Raw genomic sequence first — 22686 nt, 5'->3', positions numbered from 1 at the left:
CACCATCTCATTTAACAGGTGAGAAAACTGAGGCTAAGCAGGCTATGTGACTTGCCCAAAGTCACACAGGTAAGTAAGCATCAGAGATGCAATTTGAACCCAGGTTCTTTGCCTCCAAAAGCAACATTTTTTTCCACTGTAAAGCTGAGATAAACTTCACTCCTAGTCTTCTATATTTACTATCATTTAACAAAACAAGATAGGATTGATAGCCAATATATTTTGGAAAGCCAGAACTTATTACCCAGGACCCTGTCTACTTTCTGATTTTTACAAATTGAGGTTTAGGTATTCTTTTATAGAGTCACTGAGCAAGCAGTTGCTGAGGACAGAACACTCTGTTAGGTGGCCTAAAAAAAAGGTCCCTGACTGACACATTAGAATTTGGTTGGGAAAGCAAAAACTGCAAAATATGAAAGGACAGAACAAGCACAAAGAAATATCAGGCACACAGAAATAATATAGGAATAATACAGAAATACAGAAGGAAAGGTGCTAGGTATAAAGATCAGAGGAGATCAGAATTTAGTGGGGGTAAATGAGGCAGAGATTTTTGGAGGAGGTATTTATATTCTACGATAAGTTAAAAATCAGTTTCTGAAACCTCATTTTATTTAACCATAATAGCGTGAGTTTAGTTGAAATGCTTTAGCAACATTTTACTGAAAATGCTAAAGAGTAGAATAAGAATGTACACATCAAAAGAAAATCTTAAAAGTAGAATATATACATTTTGGGGGCAACTAGATGGCACGGTGAATAGAGTGCTGGGCCTGGAGTCAGGAATACTCATCTTTCTGAGTTCAAATCTGACCTCAGACACTTATTAACTATATGATCCTGGGCAAGTGACTTAACCCTGTCTACTTCAATTTCCTCATCTTTAAACAGAGGATTATAATAACATCTAATAATAATAATGATAGGCAGCTATATGGTATAGTAGAGTGCTGGGCCTGGAGTCAGGAAGGCTCATCCTCCTGAGCTCAGCTCTGACTTCAGACCCTCTAGGCAAGGCACTTAACCCTGTTTGCCTCAGTTTCTTCATCTGTAAAATGAGCTGGAGAAGGAAATGGCAAACCATTCCAATATCTTTGCCAAGAAAACCCCAAATGGGGTTACAAAGAGTCAGACACAACTGAAAAATGACTAATCAACAATAAAACACAACTTTATTTTTCTCCAAAGTGAAGGAAACATTTTGCCTTCATTTTTAGGAAACGTGTGTGTGTGTGTGTGTGTGTGTGTGTGTAAATAATACACACACATTCACATATTTTCTCTGTATATATTATATATTTAGCTTCTAGATGATGGACATTGGTCTCATAATCACTGTAGATAATGTTAACACCTGGTGATTATGGTATTAAGGTTCTCTTTCCTGTGTTGTTTATGGTTATTTCTGTAGCAAAAGTGATCGACTCAAAATATTCCTATGCAAATCAGTTTAAAGCACTCAGCCAGAAGTTTAACCATGAAAAAGTTCTTTTTTTTTTTTTTTTTAGGGAAAAAAATGCCATTAGGACAATAAAGCAAATTAAACAAATGTAAGGTTCTGTTATAGTAACATGTAGGACAGTGTTACCCTCCTGTAGAGTCTGTTAATAACCAAGAACTGAATTGGCTCTAACGACCCATGTTCTAGTCCCATATCTGCTGTGGACTAGTATAATCGAGCAAGTCAAAACCTCTCAGTGTCATTTTTCTGATATGCAAAAGGAGAAGGACCAAATGCTCTCAAGAGTTCCCTCAAAGTCTTAACATTCTGTGACTCTAATACTGATTGACTTCAACTCAATACAAACAAACATTTAGAGCCTTTCTGGGCAGTTCTCTTCTAGGCACTCAGTAACACGCAAAGTTTAGATAGGATATGATCACCCACACACTATTGCTCATGGTTTATTTTTATTACTATAAATAATGAGGGAACACGAATAAGATATGTTTGGTACATTTTACCCAACAACCTCTAAACTAGAGAGGCGAAAAAAGAAGACAGGGATTGGTTCCCCACCATGTAGCCTAGTTGATATAATCATAGAAAGCAAAGGGAAGATAACAGAAGTAATTAGATGTTAATATGTAAACAAAATACAAAGGTACAAAGATGTGTTTAGTACTCTGTTAATCCTTCACTAAATGTGAAGTTTTCCTGATGGAAATAGGAAGGGCAGTTGGCCATTGGCCTGACAGTTCTGGAAGGAGCCAAGGCACAGTTAAGGCAGGGAAGACGGGGCCACTTTGTGGAGTTTGATTGCTATGCCACTGCGTTCAGCAAGGTTGAGAGGCAAGACAGACACAGATGGGGCAAGAAGCAATTTCAGGGGACATGACCTCTGGAAGCAGAGAAGAGAGCCAACTATAGGTTTAAGAGTGAACTAGCTATTGAGAAATCTTAAAGGGTCCTTTGAACTTTTTTTGAGTTGCCATATTTTCTAGAAACACTAGACCCAGAGTATGCAGGAGGCCCTGAATGTTTCAAGGATAAACCCTGCTTCTCTTCCTCCCTACCCCAGCCTGAACTGACATAGTGTGTTGTTTGCATCCCAAGCTGGACCCCCTGTGTGTCCTGGGGAGTCAAGACAGGTGCCAGTCAGTTTACACTAGGCCAAGAAATTACTTGTGCAGCTGGGATCCTTGTAGATAAGCAGACCATCCTATCCTCATAGTCTAGCAGTTCCCAAGGGAAAAGAATGTGGCTTTTGTCATCACCTTGCTATATTGATTGCTTCCTATAGAATATATCCATGTGTATGTACACATTGATATATAGCTATACTCATAATTAAGGCCTTCTTCCACTTGTTAGGAGCTTCATGAAGTTTATTCCTCCTCCCCTATAGAATCTGAATAGACTCCTAGGGGAACAAACTAGGAACATCACTCTTGAGGGCCTTCGATCCTAACTTGTGAGAATAACATAAGGCCATCCTCCAGGAAATGGAGTAGAGTATACTGGGAACACTCATGCCTATTTTAACTGGCTACTATGTAATTCTGGGTGTACCTTAGACTTCATATAAAATATTTTATTACTGAAAAGACCTTAGTATAACACCATTCAACTATAACACCACCATCATATTTCTTGGACCCTAAGGGCAGCTTTACAATAAGGATCCAGAGGCATTAGATGATAGGAGGAAAGAAAGTATGTTTCATGTATGTAGTCTAGAATGGGAGGGTTGGACACAGAGCTGAAGTGGGGGCCAGAGACAGAGCCACTACTGGCCCATTCCTTAGTTACCTTTGTTCTCTTGGACTTAGACACCTTTTTCTACATGGGAGAAAATGGGTTCTTCCGATATTTAGTACACCTCCATCTCTGGTCCACCATTGTGATAGGACCAGGGTTTCACTGATTTCCCTACAATAGGGATTAGTTTTCCCCATAAAGGCAACAAAAGCTGCCTATGGGACCAGATTGGGCCCTGCCTCCCTTGATGTAGCTTCTTGGTCACCTAAGGGCATAAAAGCTCCATCCAAATGGATACAGGGCCCCTCTGATTTCATAAGTGTCTAAGAGTCACCACACTCTGCTCTGCTGGGCAGATGTGGTTCTGTATGGAGGAGATGTGCTGCATTGACTTTAGGAAAGTAAACTTCCTTTTGTTCTCTGTTCGATGACTTTTATAAGCTTCTCATTTTGTCTCAAGACTGAACTTGAACTAACAAGCAGCTGGTATTGAGCCTGTCTGCTTAGACAGATCATTAGGTAAGCCCCTCACCACATCTCTTTCCCATTCTCTTCCATCCCACCTTCCCACAACAAGCTCTCTCCATAAAGAAAGCTGGTGGCTTAAAAACGGAAGTCAGTGGTATTATACTTTCGCATTCTCAAAAGAGAACAAATATTGTTTATAATATTTTTCTCAGATGAAAAGAAAATACATTCATTTTAATAATGCATTTTTAAAAATTGCATTTCAAACAGCAAAACAGATTTTTGGTAGTAGGAAAAGGCATTGTTTTAAGGAAATATGATAGCCTGAATGATATCCTTTCTTAGCAGTAGAGACGGGATAGAGTACTTGCACATCCGAGGTAAGGTCTTGGACAAAATTCTACATTCCTCTGTCTTTGAAAATTGTGTCTCTCCTCATCTGCCAGCAGTGACATTGCTATCTCCTAGAGGCTTTGAGTCTTCATTGTGACTCAAAAAAGTTTATTTGCCTACCACTGCTACCAGCCTTTATGATTTTTTAGAAGCTTGCCTGGTTAGACGTGATGTTATGGGTATGATGATGGGTATCATGAACTCACCCCCGGGGCGGGGCCGGGGAGGACTGTTACAAAGCTGCCTGTTCAGTCATCCTTGGCAATATCACAGTTAATAACTGACATCAAGTTACCTTTTAGATGATTAAATTTGGAGAAATGGGGCATAAAATAATATGTCTGTCCTTCACTTGGCTCTCACCAGGACAATATAGCTAACATTTTATATTAGTGCTTCATGGCATATGATCCTCACAACAATCCTCTGAGGTAAAAGTTTTTATTTCTCCTATTTTAAAGATTAGGAAAATGAAACAGAGCTTCTGTGACTTGCACAGGGTCATACAAACAATACGTGTCTGAGGCAGAGTTTGAACTCATATCTTCCTGACTTTAAGTCCAGCTCTAATTACTGCGCCACTTAGATGCCTGAAAAAGCTTCATCACACAGTGGTTTCCAACAGGTTATGGACTGAGGGGGCAGCTTTCCATTTTGAATAGGCTTAAAACCTATTTGGAATCCAATAAATCATATGGAACAAATGGAGGAGGTAGTTTTCTGTTTATTAATATGGGAGGACTCCTTTGAACTGAAGCTGACTTTTTCCTTGGACAAAGGAAACCACCTCCACCAATCTACAGAACATGGAGTGTAGAAAAGTAAAAGCTTTCGCAGCTCCCTTTGTAACTAGAACTGAGCAACAAGCTTAGATCCTAGCAAGAACTGACAGCACTAGAGCAGGTGACTTGACTTGACCAGTAGTAGGGAGGGCTTCAAAACAGGTCTCCTAAGGTGTCTTTCTTGACCTTGTTCTTCTTCTTCCTTTTTTTTTTTTTGGTGAAGCAAGTGGTGTTTAGTGACTCTCCCAGGGTCATACGGCTAGTAAGTCTTAAGTGTCTGAGGCTGGTTTTGAACTCAGGCCCAACTGACTCCAGGGCCAGGGGGGGTCTATCCACTGAGCTACTTAGCTGCCCCTTCTTCCTTGTTGACCAAGAGAGCAGCAACCTTGCTTTTGGCCTTATTCCCACTAATCTGACTTATTTTCTCCTAGCTGCTTGTGTTTCCCTAATTACCTCCCCATCTGACACGACTTTATATTTATTGTCTATATTTTAAAATTTGCATACATGTTCTTTGTTTCCCCTAAAGTGAGTAAGTGCTTCAAGGGCAAGGGTTATTTATGTTTTTCTTCTTCTTCTATATCCCAAGTTCTTAATACAGTGTCTGGTACATGGATTTTAATAAATGCTTGTTGATTGATTGGTTGGAGAGAGGGAGGAGACAAAGGAAAACAAAACTCTTTCTCTGGTCACTTTTCTTTTCCTCCATGGGCCCAGGAGTATTCTTTGGCTCTTATACCCTTCTTGGGTGACAGTATGGCAGGCCCGCTGGGGCTAGCACAGGTATCGATAAGTAATCCATTGTCATCTTCTTTTCAGGAATGATAGCATTCCTGATATATTTAGGATTATCATTAAAGTTCATTTTATGGAACCAATTTTTGAGAGATTTGTATGTTTGTACTGAGCTAGGAACTTCACCTGCTATAGGCCATATGATTGAAAATCAGAGTTGTATGTTCATCATTGCCCCCAAAATTTCTCCTATGGATTGTATGCCTGATAATTTTTATTACACACTTCATTCTCTTTTTAGCAAAATTGTGTCTTTATATTCTGGGGCTTGGTTTCCAGGCATTCTAGTAGCTAGTAACTCAATGGTCTTAAGAACTGGCTTTCAAAAGAAGTAGAGTATATCACACTTGATAATACCATGAAGGACAATGCCTTCTATCACTAAAATATATGCATTTATGAAAACACTAAGGTGTTTGTTGTGCCTCACTACCCATTGGCCTAGCCAGCTACCTTCGTTGCATGTCCCCCATCCTACACTGGTTAAAATTTAAAATAGCCTGTTGTTCTATAGCACTGGTGAAAGTTTTGCTGTTGTTCGATTGTGTTCAACTCCTTGGGACCCCATTTTAGGGTTTTCTTGGCAGAGGTATTGGAGCAGTTTGCCGCTCCCTTCTCTAGCTCATTTTACAAATGAGATAACTGAGGCAAACAGGGTCAAGTGATTTGCCCAGGGTACATATCTTGTAAGTGTGAGGCTGGATTTGTACTCAGAAAGATGAGTCTTTTGGATTCTGAGCCTGGTGCTCTATCCACTGTGCTACCTAGTCACCCTGGTGAAAGATTAAGTAATAACTAACAAATAACGCAATTCTTGTTGAGACTGAAGGAGCCTTGCACTCATTTAACCTTCCCCTCTTGCATTATCCCACAGGAAACATAAGATCATGTAAGGGGTTTGAGAGTGAGTAGGCAAGGTTATATTACAAACTCATTCATATGTGTTTCTTTACCAAGCTGCAAGGCATTTTGTTTAACTCAGGAAGGGATTTATTTTTATCCTAAAACAAATATAAAGAACTGTGCAGAAGAAGTTAGATTTAAAAAAAATTAGGATGGAAGCACCAAGATCATTCCATGTCAAGACATTTTTAAAAATTCCTATAAATTTATGTAATAGTTCCCTGTCTCCCTATCTTCCCTGTCTCATCAAGTTACTGGAGATATTGCTAGGCTTGAAGTACATGGCTTCTGTATTATATATGTGCTTACTGCCCATTCAGATCAGGGTAGGAGTAATCCTAACTAATTGTTCATCTCGAATTTGCCACAGTCTTGTACTTCTTCCTCTCCCTACTTCCTCTCCCATGAAACTCCCTTACTGGTGGATTACATATATATGTGTGTGTGTGTGTGTGTGTGTGTGTGTGTGTGTGTGTGTGTGTATGTATACAGACATATCAGAATGTTTAGGAGACATAAAATTCATGAGACCAAGTGGTTATGAAGTATACATAGACTATAACTATCAGTGGCATTGTGAATTTTTTTTCATTCAAGTCAACAAACTTCTAGTTCTTAATGATGACTATTAATTACCTACCCCTAAGATGAAACCACTAATTATTGTTCACATTGAAATTATAATCAAGATTTCTACTACTACAATATTAGTCTTAAGTTCATCTAGTATCTAAAATAGGCTTTAAAAATTGAATGAAGAATATTAGGGAGTTGGTCAATAAGCACTTATTAAGTGAATGTTTACTATGCACCAGGAATGGTGGTACATAGAAAGTGGATGAAAGAAAGAAAAGACAGTCCTAGCCCCCAAGATATTCACATTCTAATAGGTAAACAACGTGAAACTATCTACATACATGTAAGATATAAAGAATAGAAGGAAAGTAATTCCAAAAATAAAAGAAGGAAAGTAATTCCAGCAATTTTGGCATTAGCAGCTAGGGGGACTGGGAGTGGCTTCTTGTAGAAGGTAGTATTCAATCTGAGTCTTGAAGGAACCCAGAGAAACAAAAAGACAGAGGTGATGAGGGAGAGTATTCTGGGCATAGGGTACAACCACTGAAAACTTTTGGAGCTGGGTCATATTTGAGGAATACCAAGTAGACCAGTATGGCTGGATTTTTAGAGTACTTAGAGGGAAGTAAAGCTTAAGAAGGCTGGCCAAGTAGAAAGGTGCCAGGTTATGAAGACCTTTAAATATCAATCAGCAATTTATATTTGATCCTGATAGTGACAGGAAGCCATTGTTGCTAATTGTTTTCATTTGATGAGACAGGGGAGGGAATGAAGTGATAGCAAATAGTTTTCGCATACTAATTTTTGAAGACAAATCTCAAATATCATTGCAATAACATATATATCAGGTATAGAAAAGTGGTATGAATGGCATACATTTTAGCCCAGCAGAGGTTCCCAAAGTGGGAGATACTGCCTCGTGGGGGGCACTGGGATGATCCAGGGGGTGGTAGTAGCCTCGGGTGCAATCGGGGGGCATTGAATAAAAATAAGGGATTGGTGAAAGCATAAGGAAAGAAGAAAAGATAAGAAAATTTTGAAAAACCATTTGTACATGCTTCATCTGTTGATAACAGGGTTAAAGTCATAGTGATTAAATTATTTTCCAAATGAATACACAAAATGTAAGTTATAACCCATCAGTAGTCAAGTCAGTTGACAGGTCTTAATAAGCAAGTGTGGGTAGACAACCATGTCGTGCATTGTCAGGAAGTCCAGTCTGCATCAGCAGGAATATGTGTGTGTCATGACTTGTTTACAAGATGATAGTATGTAATTACATGATGCAACATTGCATCATCAAAGTTTCAATGCAGGAAAACCCTCATAAATTTACAATAAATTATTAAATTTAAGATGCGACATTTAAAAAAATATGTTTTGTATTTTTTCGAAATGACACAAATAAAAAACCAGTACTAAAGGGTTAAAAGAAAGTAGATTTCCAGAGGGGGGCTGAGTAATTTTTCTTTTGAAAAGGGGGTGGTGGGCCAAATAAGTTTGGGAACCCTGGCTTAAAGAACTATAAAGAGCCAGAGGCAGGAAAAAAAATTGTTGGTAGCAAAAGCAAAACTTATGACCCATATTAAAGGCTTTATAAAACAAATTTTCCCAAGGTAGCTTTAGAAAAAAAAAACCCCTCAGAATAAGTATTTGTTGGATTGAATTGTTAGTAAATTATTACTTTGGGATATGTGTATGTAACACACACATACATAGATCTATATCTATATCATCTATATCTACATCATCTATATCTATACCTATACCTATACCTATATCTCTGTCTCTATCTCTATCTCTATCTCTATCTCTATCTCTATCTCTATCTCTATCTCTATCTCTATCTCTATCTCTATCTCTATCTCTATCTCTATCTCTATCTCTATCCATGGCAGCTTGGAATGAAATTCCTTTTGTAGTTCCATAGACAGAACACCTGGAGTAAGGGGTCTTGGATTCAAATCCCATCTCTGACACAACCTGCATAACTTTGGGCTCGCAGCTCGCTGGGCCTCAGTTGCCACATGTACAAAATGAGGGGGTTGGACTACATGCCCTTTGAAGTCCCTTCCAGCTCTAGAGCTATGATCCTCAAAAAACACAGCACAACAAAATAGAAGCTAATTCCATTCAAAGGAGTAATTCCATTTAAAAGAACCCACAGTGATACTGAGCTTTTCATTAGAGGGGAAGCTTGCTCATTAAACAATCAAACGTAGAGTCAAAAGCTGGCAGACGAAGATGACTCAACTTTTTATTTGGATCAACTGCCTCCTAAATGGAAGGGGTTTAATTTAGAAAACTATCTGGAAGTGGACATATGTCCCTTGAGAAAACCTGAGGTCCTTGAAGGCAGGGATTGTTTCATTTTTGTCTTTGTATTTCCTGCACCTAGGATAGTGCCTGGTACAAAGCAGAAACTTAATGATGCTTGTTTACGCAGGTTCCTCACCCCTGGATTAGTTAATATGCAGAGGCTGAAATATTAGAAGATATGAAATCTAAAACTATTCCATATATAGTAATAGGCTGTTAGGTTCCACACTGCAACCTAGATGATCTCTTAAGTTCCTTTTAGTTCTTAAATTCCTTGGGGAAAAAATAGAAATAATCATTCCCAAGATCTCTCTATAAAACTAATTTCAGCCCTAATTTATAGGCTTGAAAAATGCTCTGAACAGCACAGGCTGCTTAGCAGCAGGTATTATCCCTGCTGCTGTTATATCATGATTCAAAAAGGTAACTTTACTGTGGGCATCCCCAGTCACTGGGACACCGGTGCTATGAAAAACTGAGGCAACCAGGCCAGGGGCACAGATTTTTGAATCTCTAAGGGGTACAAAAGAGCCTCTAAGTGTGTGTATTTTGGAGGTTTGCTAAAAACAATTATAGACAAGGAGTATAGACTCCTCTTTATCAGTTTCTCTTCTTTCTTGTTCTTGAGTGCCACCTGCTGTTTTAGTTTGTCAGTGATACACCTTAGGAAGAGGTGAATTAGGTACAATCTTTTGGGAGTTTTCCTTCCGTTTACCTGAGTGAGAGACTAAATCTGGGTTTGTCCAGTGTTGCCAATTAATTTAATTTTCATTTTGTCCCTTGTACTGCACTTGGTGTTCTCAACAGCTGAAATGGGTTTAATCTCCAACTCTATACTGATGATTCTCAAATCTACCTTTCTGCCTCTAACCTTTAATCTCACTTCTCCAACTGCCTTTTAGGCATCTCTAACTGGATGTCCAGTATATATCTTAAACTCAGTATGTCCAAAACAGAACTCGTTATCTTTTCCCATAAACCTTCCTCTACTTTTACCTTCCTTATTACTAAAGAAGCTATCCTGTCCATTTTACCTTTGCAATATCTCTTGAATATTCCTTCTTTTCTCCTCTGACACTACACTGCTACCACTCTAGCATAGGCCCTCATCACCTCATGCCTCAATGACTGCAACAGCCTGCTGGCAGGTCTGCCTGCCTCAGGTCTCTCTCCACTCCAATCTATTCTTCAGTCAGCTATTAACATGATTTTCCACTTTGCACCTGCTGCTCTGCCTGTTTTCAACTCCATGAAACAAGGTGTCCCATAGCGGGGTACTGCTTGGACTTTCCCTGCACTCCCACTTCCTCCTTTGAACTTCAGTTTTGTAACTTCTCCCATTAGATTGTGTGCTTCTTGAGAGCATGGACTGTCTTCTTAAATATTAATTATATCCTCAGCACTCAGCATGGTGCCTAACACATAGTAAGTCCTTAATGAATGTTTATTGGATTAGATTGAATTTGTTTGGATCATGTTACCTTCCTGCTTAATAAACTCCAGTGATTTCCTGTTGCCTCCAGAAGCAAATACAAAATGCTCCATTTGGCATTCAAAGCCTTTATGACCTAACCTGCTCCTACCTTCCTCCCAACTGTGTATTCTTTGACGCAGCAACACTGGACTCCTGGCTGGTCCATGAACAAGACATTCCTTCTCTTGGCTGGCCCCCAACCCTGGAACTTTCTCCCTCCTCCACTCTGACTTCTGATCTCCCTGGCTTCCTTCATGTCCTGGCTCAAATCTCACTTACAGGAAGCCTTCTGTAAACTTCTTAATTCCAGTGCTTCTCCTCTTTTATTTTCTATTTTTCCTGTATATAGCTTACTTTGTATATGCTGTATTTGTTTGCCTGCTGCCTCCCCCATTACATTGTGAGCTCCTTGAGGACAGGAACTATCTTTTCCCTCTTTTCGTGTCCCCAGTGCTTAGCACATAGTAGGCTTTTAATTAATGTTCATTGATTGGTTAATTTTTATAAGGGAATACAAAGAGCTAAAAATCAACTCCTGCTGATACAAGTAGTGTGCCTAATCTATCACTTTACAATTTACAGAGATCCTTCTTCAAGATAATCCTGGGAAGTAGAGATAAGGAATCGGTTCAGAAAGGTATACTTAAAGACTTGCCTAGGGCCATATGAGATAGTGTGGTTTGTTGTAAAGAAAAATCCACCACTGTGGAGTTACTAGACTTAGGTTCAAGTCTTGTTTGTGATAATACCTGTATGACCTCAGGCAGGTCCCTTAACCTGTCTTGACCTTGGCTTTTGGAGGTCCTTTCTAGCTTTGTATCTATGTATGCTCATCTCTCAAAACCCAGTTGGCAATGCCATTTTCTTCAACCCAACCAACTCTTCATTTCACACAAGCTACACTCCATGGATTCAATTTCACCATCTTCCTCCCTGCCCACCGCCCCAACCCTCATCTCTAGGAAACTTGTCACAAAGATTGCATCAGCTTGGGTAACTCAACATTGGGCACTGTTACAGAACTGTTGCACAGGCCTGGAACCAGGCACGATCAGACTTTTAGACTTTCAAAGATAACCTATCAGAAGCCAGGCTATTACCAGAGATAGAGTCCAAGGTTCCTTTGGGGTGGACCTGGACCTATGATGATCTGAGCAGAATCCACATGGAGTGGAAAGGCTGGGAAGTGTGTATACTCTAGGAAAGGATGAGAGGCAGCTGAGTGGTGCAGTGGATAGGGCCCTGGACAAGAATCAGAAGACCTGAGTTCAAGTGTACCCTTACACACTTAATTAGCTGTAAGGCCCAGGGCAAGTCACCTAAGCTCTGCCTCAATTTCCTTATCTATAAAATGGGGATAATTGCACATACCCCCAGGGATCCTTGTGAGGATAAAATAGATATCTGCAAAGTGCTTCTCAAACCTTAAAGCAGGATATAAATGTTAACTATTATTACTCTAAGGTCCCCTTCTAGCCAAAAGCTATGGTCCTATGACTATAGCAAAGCTAGCATTCAAACTCAGGTCATCTGACTAAATCCAGCATTTTCCCCCCATTTTACAGAGCTGCCTCTTTTTCAGGTAGCTTACCTTATCCAGCTAAAGAAAAAAAAAATCATCCTAGCTCTTGACTTAATTTTTTATATACAGGCATATCTCATTTTATTGTACTTCACTTTATTGCACTTTGATAATATTACTTGTTTTTTTTTTTTTTTACAATTTGAAGGTTTGTGGCAACCCTGCATCGAGCAAGTCTATCAGTTCCATTTTGCCAACAGCACTTGCTCACATCATGTTTTTGTGTCACATTTTGGTAATTCTCACAATATTTCAAACTTTCTCATTATTATTAAATCTGTTATGATGATTTACTGAAATCACTGATCTTTGGTGTTACTAATGCGATTGTTTTGGGAAACCATGAGTTGCACCTATTAAAGATGGTAAACTTAATAAATGTTGTGTGTGTTCTACCTGACCGGCCATTCATTCCTCATCTCTCTCTCTCTTCTCCAGCCTCACTATTTCCTGAGACATGACAATATTGAAATTAGGTCAATTAATAAGCCTACAATGGCCTCTAAATGCTTAAATGAAAGGAAGAATCATTGTCTTATTTTAAGAAATCACCACAACCATTCCAAACTTCAGCAACCACCACCCTGATAAGTCAGCAGCCATCAACACTGAGGTGAGACTCTCTCCCAGAAAAAAAAAAAAGATTATGACTTGCTGAAGGCTCAGATAATAGTTAGCAATTTTTTTTTAGCAATAAAGTATTTTTAATTAAGGTATATACATTATTTTTTAGACATAATACTATTGTATATTTAATAGACTACAATATAGTGTAAATATAACTTTTATATGAACTGGGAAACCAAAAAATTCATGTGACTTGCTTTACTGTGATTTTGCTTTTTTGTGGTGGTCTGGAACTGAACCTGTAATATCTCTGAAATATGTGTGTATGCATACATGCATGCATGTATGTACATACATACACATATGCATGCCATACACCTACACATACATACATGTATATATGTACATATATGTAAATGTGACATGATATCTACATTTACAAAATAGTTTCTCTTACAGCTTCCTTGAAATTATCTATAGAAGCTTTGAAAACATAACTTTAAATTTAAATCTTCTACACAGATTAAAGTATTATGATTCCTTTCATGATGATCCTACTGTAATCTGATAAGACCACACACCTGGATTACAGGATATTTCATTATCTGTAGCTGATTACTTCAGTTCAGCAAACATTTAAAACATGGTTTTAAAAAATTGTTTACATCTTCCTTTTCTTCCCTACTCAGTGCATCCCCTTATTACAGAATAAACAGTGGAGGTAAAGCAGTTCAGTTTAACTAACCAACACATTGACCAAATCTGACATTAGATGCAATGTTCCACACCTAGAGTCTCCCACCTCTGCAAAGAAGGGAGTTCAATAAACACGTATGAAGTTCTTCTATGTGCAAGGCAATGAGGATATGAAGACAAAAAAAAAGCCAAACCCCCCAAAACTCCAAGTCCCTGTTCTAATTGAGCTTACATTCTACTTCCTTTTTTCGTCTGTCCCACAGGAACAGGGATTTGATGAACAGTTGACTTCATGGAGAATTCAAACCACTTTGTTCTTCAGTAATCAACTAATTCAGAGTTGAGTCAAGGACAGCAAGCCATCTCAGATCTGCTGCTTACTCTGCGTGACCTTGGGCCTCAGTGTTCTAATCTATAAAATGAAGGGGTTGGATTAGATGACTTCTAAGGTCCTTTCCAGCACTAACTATATAAGTTATGACATCATCAATGTTACAAGCCACCATATCTATGTGCTAATGAGATCAGTCCCACAGTCAATAAAGCCATTTGACCATTCACACAAAACATAGTTAAGGTCTTTTAAAATAAGTGGTGACCAGTTACCATTCTTCAATATCTAATCTAATAAGCATACACACATAACTGGGTATGGCGATACAGGCCTGTAATCCCTGTACCTGGGGAGGCTAAGGCTGGCAGATCTCTTGAGTTTGGGAAGTTCTGAACTGCAATGGGCTAGGCTGATTGAGTTCAAGTACTAACTTTGGCATTAATAGGGTGAGCTCCCAGGAACAAGGGCCACTAGGTTGCCCGCAGAGGGGTGAACCAGACAAGCTGGAAACAAAGCAGGTCAAAGCTCCCAAGCCAAACAGAGGGGCCTGTGGATAGCCTGGGCAAGAAGGGAGACCCAGCTTTAAAAAAAAAAAATTAAAGCAGAATTTCTGAGCCATTTTTTGCATCAGAGACCTTATAGTAGTCTGGTGAAGTCTGTGGACCCCTTGTTAGAATAATATCTTTAAATCCATAAAATCTATAGGATTTCAAAAGAGATCAAAGGCTAGTGAAAATAAATATGTAATTTTTTCCCTATGCAAATTCTTAGACCCCCAGAAACCCATCCATGGATCCCATGTTAAGAATTCATTTTAAAATGCTGAACTAGAGTCAGGAAAACTTTTATATTCTAATCTGTCAGTTTCCATTTCTGAAAGTTTTTTCCCCCTTTACTACTTTCAATCCTCCCATCTGTTCAAGTTCTCAAATGGAACTATAATCTCACTGATTTAAGAGTTCCCTCCTATTATGTAGATGACAAACCATCCATGCCTGGTGGCCTTGTCCATGTTTACCCAAAAATTTACATGAGGTGCATCTAATATGCTAGAGAGCTTTCTCATTTTCTCTCAACATCTAAACTGTGAGAGTACAACATGCCATTCCTTACTCTTCCCAGGTAACCATCCCTGTCTTCTTTTCCTTGATGACATCCTTTACTCTGGTTCTTTTTTGGAGTCCTTGGTTGGTTATATCTTGTAGCCTGCTCAGACACAGTACATATGTCTGCATGATATTCATCTTTAGTTCAGAAGCAGTGGGCTTCCACACCTTGTATGTGGTAAAAGCGACTGTACCGATCTTTGATGCAGAGTCAATTTGGAATTTATCATTTGTTTTATTTTTAGTTGTATCAATCTTTGCTTTGATCTTGGTTATTCCTCTTCTGTTTTCTCTCATTTTTTTTGCTTTATTGGAGAGGGGTTGTTTTTTTATTTTCCCCCCTCATTGATATAGGCATCCAGGGTTTCAAATTTGCCATTGGGTATAGCTTTGGCTGTATTTCATATATGTTTTTTTATAATCACTGATATTATCTGTTATTGGTCTTGTAATTTACTTGTTCACCTGGCCATAACTGATTGAAAAAAAAAGTTCCCCAGGGTTCTACATCTTTTAGTCATTGAATCATTTAGTATTAGTTTTACTGCATTGTGGTTTGAAACTGTACTGTATTGAAGTTAAGGGTCTCCAACATGCAAACTCATAATTGTGACAGTTAAAGGGATGGTCACACAATTAATTGGGTAAGATAAATCTACTGGAAAACATTGGCCTTGAATATTAGCATCTCAATGAGAGAATACATTTGTCTTTCTGCTAGGCTTAACTTCTAGGATATCCACCTTCAACTACTCAGTAATATAACTTATAACATCACTATTACTTAGCTTTGTAAGCAATACAAGGAAACAAGGATGAGTTTGGACATGATGGCTCTTAGACCAAAAAAAAAAAAATCACAACAAATAAAGATTTTCCATGTTCTTAAACTATTCTTAAATTCTTATGCTAATCAGGAAATCTGCCTAACTTTGTGTTCTGTCCAGTAGCTATTACATTATTAGCTCTAAAAAGATGTTAATATAGATTTCCATTAGTAGTTTAGTGCTTAGAATAATAATGCCATCATGCCTTGAACTGCATGTTGCTCTAACTAAATTCCAATCCTAAGCAAATCTCTCTCCTGACATTGTCTAAACAATTTTAGATTCATATTTTTCTCTGGTTTGCCACAATCCTAAGCAGATATAGTTTTACAATTTTTTTAAAAGCACATTATGTACTTTATAAATAAAACTTACTTTTTAGAAAAATAAAATCACTGAATAATAAAATTAAACATTTCTATAAAACTTCTGTTCAAGTTAAAAAGCATTTATTAAGCTATGTGCCAGGCACTCTAAGTGCTGGAGATAAAAAGAAATGCAAAAACAGTATCTGCTATCAAGTAGCTCAAAACATAATGTAGCAGATAATCTGAAAACACGTACAAAGAAGATACATACAAAAAAAAACCTGGAGTTCATCTCAGAAGATGGCAAGAGCACTATGAGGGACTGGAAAAGTCTTCTGACTGAGGTTGGGATTTGATTTTTAAAAAAGCAATTATTTATTTTTAGTTTCCAACATTCACTTTTATAAGATTTTTGAGTTCCAAATTCTTCCCTCCTCCCTCCCTTCCCCGCTCCCGAAGATGGCATGCAATCTGATATAGGCTACACATGTATGATCATATCAAATATATTTCCACATTAGTCATGTTGTGAAAGAAGAACTGGAACAAAAGGAAAAAACCATGAGAAAGAAAAAAACAAAAAACAACAAAAGAAAAAGAAAATAGTATGCTTTGATTTGCATTCATACTCCATAGTTCTTTCTCTGGATGTGGACAGCATTGTCCAACATGAGTCTTTTGGAATTGTCTTGGATCACTGTATGTCTGAGAAGAGCTAAGTCTATCAAAGTTGGTCATTGCATAATGTTGCTGTTACTGTGTACAGTATTCTTCTGGTTCTGCTCACTTCATTCAGCATCAGTTCATGCAAGTCTTTCCAGGTTTTTCTGAAGTCCGCTTGCTCACCATTTCTTATAGAACAATAACATTCCATTACATTCATATACTACAACTTGTTCAGCCATCCCCCAATTGATGGGTATCCCCTCAATTTCCAATTCTTGGCCACCACAAAAAGAGCTACTATAAATATTTTTGTACATATGGGTCCTTTTCTCTTTTTTATGATCTCTTTGGGATACAGCCCTAGTAGTGGCATTGCTGGGTCAAAGGGTATGCACAATTTTATAGCCGTTTGGGCATAGTTCCAAATTGTTCTCTAGAATGGTTGGAGCAGTTCACAACTCCAAGTGTTCCAATTTTCCCACATCTTCTCCAGTATTTATAATTTTCCTGTTTTGTCATGTTAGCCAATCTGATAGGTGCGATGTGGTACCTCAGAGTTGTTTTAATTTGCATTTCTCTAATCAATGGTGATTTAGAGCATTTTTTCATATGACTATAGACAGCTTTAATTTAGAAGATAGGAGTTTAGTTGAGACTTGAAGGAAGTCAGGGAACCTAAGAGGTGGAAGTGAGGAGGGAAAAAAGTCCAGGCATGAATGACAGCCAATAAAAATGCATGGAGATGTTACTCAAGAGTGTCTTATTCAGTGAACAGCCAGGCCAGTATTACTGCATTGTACCTATGTGGAGGAGACTAAAGTCTAAGAATACAGGAAGGGTGAGGGGTTTATGTTATACAGGGCTTTAAAAGCTTATTCAATAAGATCTTCTAAAATATATATATGTTTATATATGTACACACACATATATACATATATGCATATGTGCGTGTGTAGTCTCCTTGAAATTTACAATCTACAAATAAAATAGTTTTAAAAGAGGTCCTTGAAATATTCATTGTTATGTTTTATGTTTTAAACTGTTTAATTATCATGATAGTGTGCATCTTGAGGTCCATGGTCCCAGGTCATAGAGTGTCTAAGCAGGGTTTTAAACCTAGGTCTCTCCTAATTCCATTTCCAATGCTCTTTTTATTCACTCACATTATCCCTCCTATTGGAGTGGAAAACAGGGAATCAGGAGCTGAGAAGGGTTAAAGAGGTAGACTTGGATAATGAAAATTATACAATATGCCACTGGTGATCCAAAGTCTTAAATATTATTTTAGAAATTCCTGGAGGCAGAGTCAAGATGGCAGAAAAATGGTGAGGACTCACCTACCTTCTCGCCAAAACCCCTCCAAACAACTTTAAATACAAATAATGCTTCAAAACTAATTCTGGAGCAGAACCCACAAAAGGATGGGGTGAAACAATTTTCCAGCACAAAACAACTTAGAAAGTCAGCAGGAAAGGTCTGTTGTGCCAGAGTGGAGTGCAGGCCCTGAATCAGCAAGTAGGCCTTGGGGGCAACTGAATCAGTGGCAGGTTTCTGAACTTCTCAGCCTAAAGACAATAAGGGGGTCAGACAACTGATTAGAAGGAGAAAACAGGGGTCCCTTTGGTGGCACCAGTGAGCAGGACTTAATTGCAATGCCCATACCTGGATCTGGGTTACAGTCCTGGATCTTAGTCCCAGGGACAGGAAGAGCACTATTATACCAGAGCTTGTGATCATAGGGCAGATGAGAGAGACCCTGATCACAGTTCCAGGGTGGAAAAGTGATTGTGGTCACTGACAGACCAGAGCAAAGGCCAGGAGAGCAGTAAACACATCTCTCCCTACATTATACCACTTTCAAAGAACCAAAAACTTACAGGTCCCCAAAATTATCTCTGAAAACAGCTGCACAAAAAACCTGAAGCATTGGGCAGTGCCCTCTCTGCTCTGGAAGCAGAGTCCTACTTTAGCATGGAGTTAAAAGTCAAGAAATAGACTGGAGAAATGAGCAAACAACAGAAAAAGATCCTGACTATAGAAAGTTACTGTGGTGACAGGGAAGATCAAAACACAAACTCAGAAGACAACAAAGTCAAAACTCCTACATCCAAAGCCTCAAAGAAAAATATGAATTGGTCTTAGGCCATGGAAGGGCTCAAAAAGGATTTTAAAAATAAAGTTAAGAGAGGCAGAGGAAAATTGGGAAGAGAAATGAGTGATGCAAGAAAATAACGAAAAAAAAAAGTCAAGATCTTGATAAGGGAGGCACGAAATATATCGAAGAAAATACCTTAAAAAGAGAATAGACCAAATGGTAAAAGAGGTACAAAAATTAAATGAAGAGGATAATGCTTTGAAAAGCAGGATTGGCCAAATGGAAAAAGATATACAAAAATTCGCTGAAGAGAACTCCTTAAAAAAGAAACGACCAAAAGGAAAAGGAGGTAAAAGCTCACTGAGGAAAATAATTCCTTAGAAATTCGAATTGGGCAAGTGGAAGCTAATGACTGTAAGACATCAAGAAACAATAAAAAAAAATCAAAGGAATGAAAAAATAGAAGAAAATGTGAAATATTTAATTGGAAAAACAACTGATCTGGAAAACAGATCCAGGAGAGATGACTTAAGAATCACTAGACTACCTGAAAGCCATGATCAAAAAAAAAAAAGTGCCTAGACACCATTTTTTTCAAGAAACTAAGGAAAACTGCCGTGATATTCTAGAACTAGAGGGCAAAATAGAAATTGAAAGAATCTACCAATCAACTCCTGAAAGAGAACCCAAAATTAAATCTCCCAGGAATATTATAGCCAAATTCCAGAGGTCAAGGAGAAAATATTGCAAGCAACCAAAAAGAAACAATTAAAATATTGTGGAGCCACTGTGAGGATAATACAACATGCAAAGTTTCTGCATTAAAGGAACGGATGACTTGGATTATGATATTCTGGAGGGCAAAAGAGCTGTTGTGGTTGTTCGTCCTTTGTTCTCAAAGAGGACCATAACATCAAGGAGGTGATGCCATAACATACAAGTGAAATGAATTTAAGTGAGGGAGGGCTGTGCAAAGTCACCAGCCTCACTTTCTCCTCCAGAGTCATTTGGGTCCAGTGGCAAGATATACATCAGGCAACTGGAGATGGCCCTGGATGCAGTGGGAGTCCTTGTCCTTTTTCCAGCTAAGGTCTTTAACAGGTCTCAGTCTGACTGAGGCAATGCCCATTTAGTAATTAAGAGTAGGTGAGAAATGAAGCAAAAAATGGCCTCTTTTACCTAGTTGAAAAAAAAATCAATCTGGGAGAGAAGACCCTCAGGGTTTCTGGCCAAAAGAGAAGGAAAGAAGGAAGGAAGGAAGGAAGGAAGCTGTGTTGCCCAACTGGCCAGTTCCAGTTGGGTCCCCAGGGTAGCAGCTCCTACTACTACTCACAGAAGAGATTGTTTGTCCTTCATTCTCGAAGAAGACCATAATATCAGGGAGGTGACGCCATGGCATGCAAGTGAACTAGTTGTGAGGGAGGGCTGTGCTGTCATCAGCCTCACTTTCTCCTCTGGAGTCATCTGAGTCTACTGACAAGATAAAGATCGGGATGACTGCAGATAGCTCTGGATGCAGTGGGAAACCTTGGCCTTTTTAAGCTAAGGTCTTTAACAGGTCTTAGTTTGACTGAAGCAATGCCCATTCGGTGATTCAGGCTAAAGAGCTAGGATTACAACCGAGAATCACCTACTCAGCAAAACTGAGTGTAATACTTCAGGGGAAAACATGGATGGGCAATGAAATAGAGGGCTTTCAAGCATTCCTGATAAAAAGATCAGGGCTGAACAGAAAATTGGACTTTCAAATACAAGACTCAAGAGAAGCATAAAAATGTAAACAGGAAAGAGAAATCATAAGGGATTCAATAAGTTTATACTGTTTGCATTTCTACATAGAAAAATGATACTTGTAACTCCTAAAAACTTCCACATAGACAGAGGGCACAAGTATGAGTTGAATGTCTAAAAAATAAAATTAAGGGATGAAAAGAGGAATGCTTTGGGAGAAAGGGAAAGAGATAGGTAGAATGGGGGTAAGTTATCTGACATAAAAGACCCAAAGAGACTTTACAGTAGAGGGGAAGATGGGGGAGTTGGGTGTGTGTGCGGGGTCTGTGAAATTTACCTTTATTGGAATTGATTCAAAGACGGAATAACATATACATTCAGTTGGGTAAAGAAATCTATCTTATCATACAGGAAAGGAGGGAAAGGGAATAAGAAAAGGAGTCTGGGTGCTAACAGAAGGGAGGGTGAATTGGGGGAGGTAAAAGTCAGAAGCAAAACACTTTTGAACAGGGTGAAAGGAAGAGAAAGTAGGATAAATGGGGAAATAAGATAGAGGAAAATAAATAATAATCATAACTGTGAAAAAAAGTATAGCAAATTTCTCTGATAAAGACCTCATTTCTCAAATATACACAGAAAGGAGTCAAATTTATAGAAATAAGAACCATTCCTCAATTGATAAATGATCAAAGGATATGAACAAGCATTTTTTGGGTGAAGTAATCAAAGCTATTTATAATCATAAAAAAATTCTCTATATTACTACTGATTAGGGAAATGAAAATTAAAATAACTCCGAGCTACTACCCCAGACCTATCAGATTAGCTAATATGACAGAAAGGGAAAATGACAAATTTTGGAGAGGAGGTGGGAAACTTGAGACATTAACTCACTGTTAGTGAAGTTGTATGCCGATTTACCCCTTCTGTAGAACAGTTTGGAACTAATGCCCAAAGGGCTATAAAACCATGCATACCCACTATTAGGTCTATATCCCAGAGATCAAAGAAAAAGGACTTATACATACAAAAATATTTATAACAGTTCTTTCTGTGGTGGCAAAGAATTGGAAATTGAGGGGATGTACATCAATTAGCGAATGATTGAACAAATTGTTGTACTTGATTGTGATGGAATACCATTGGGCTATACGCAACTCCGATGGGCTGGCCACATTGTTTGAAAGCAAAACGTATGCTTGCCAAAAAGACTATTTTATGGAGAACTCACACAGGGCAAGCATTCACATGATGGTCAGAAGAAGTGATACAAGGACACTTTCAAGGTCTCTCCCAAGAACTTTGGAATTGTGTGACATGGGAGACATTGGCACAGGATCTCTCAGCATGGTGTGCCCATATCATAGAAGGTGCTGTGCTCTATGAGCAAAGCAGAACTGAAACGGCTCAAAGGAAACACAGAATGCACAAGTTGGAGTATCCACCCCAAATGTTCACGCAGACTATTTGTGCCTGACCTGTGATAGAGCAGTCTGAGTTCACATTGGCCTGATCAGCCACAGTTAGACACATTGACTCTTGACTCAAGCATAATGATGTCATTTTGGTTCTCTTCAAGAATGAAGGACAACCATTGTGCTATAAGAAATGATGAGTAAGATGCTCTCAGAAAAATCTGGAAAGACTTACATGAACTGATGCAAAGAGAAATGAGCATTTTAGGAGAGCATTTTATACAGTAACAGCAATACTATATGATCAACTGTGAATGACTTAGCTATTCTCAGCAATACAGTGATCTGAGATAATTCTGAAGGACTTAGGATGAAAAATGCTATCCATCTCCAGAGAAAAAACTGATGGGAGTCTGAATGCAGATTGAAACATACTTTTTATTTTTC

Source organism: Trichosurus vulpecula, chromosome 5 (genome assembly GCF_011100635.1).
Source record: "Trichosurus vulpecula isolate mTriVul1 chromosome 5, mTriVul1.pri, whole genome shotgun sequence".
Taxonomy (NCBI): Eukaryota; Metazoa; Chordata; class Mammalia; order Diprotodontia; family Phalangeridae; genus Trichosurus; species Trichosurus vulpecula.
Note: the sequence above shows the minus strand (reverse complement) of the source record.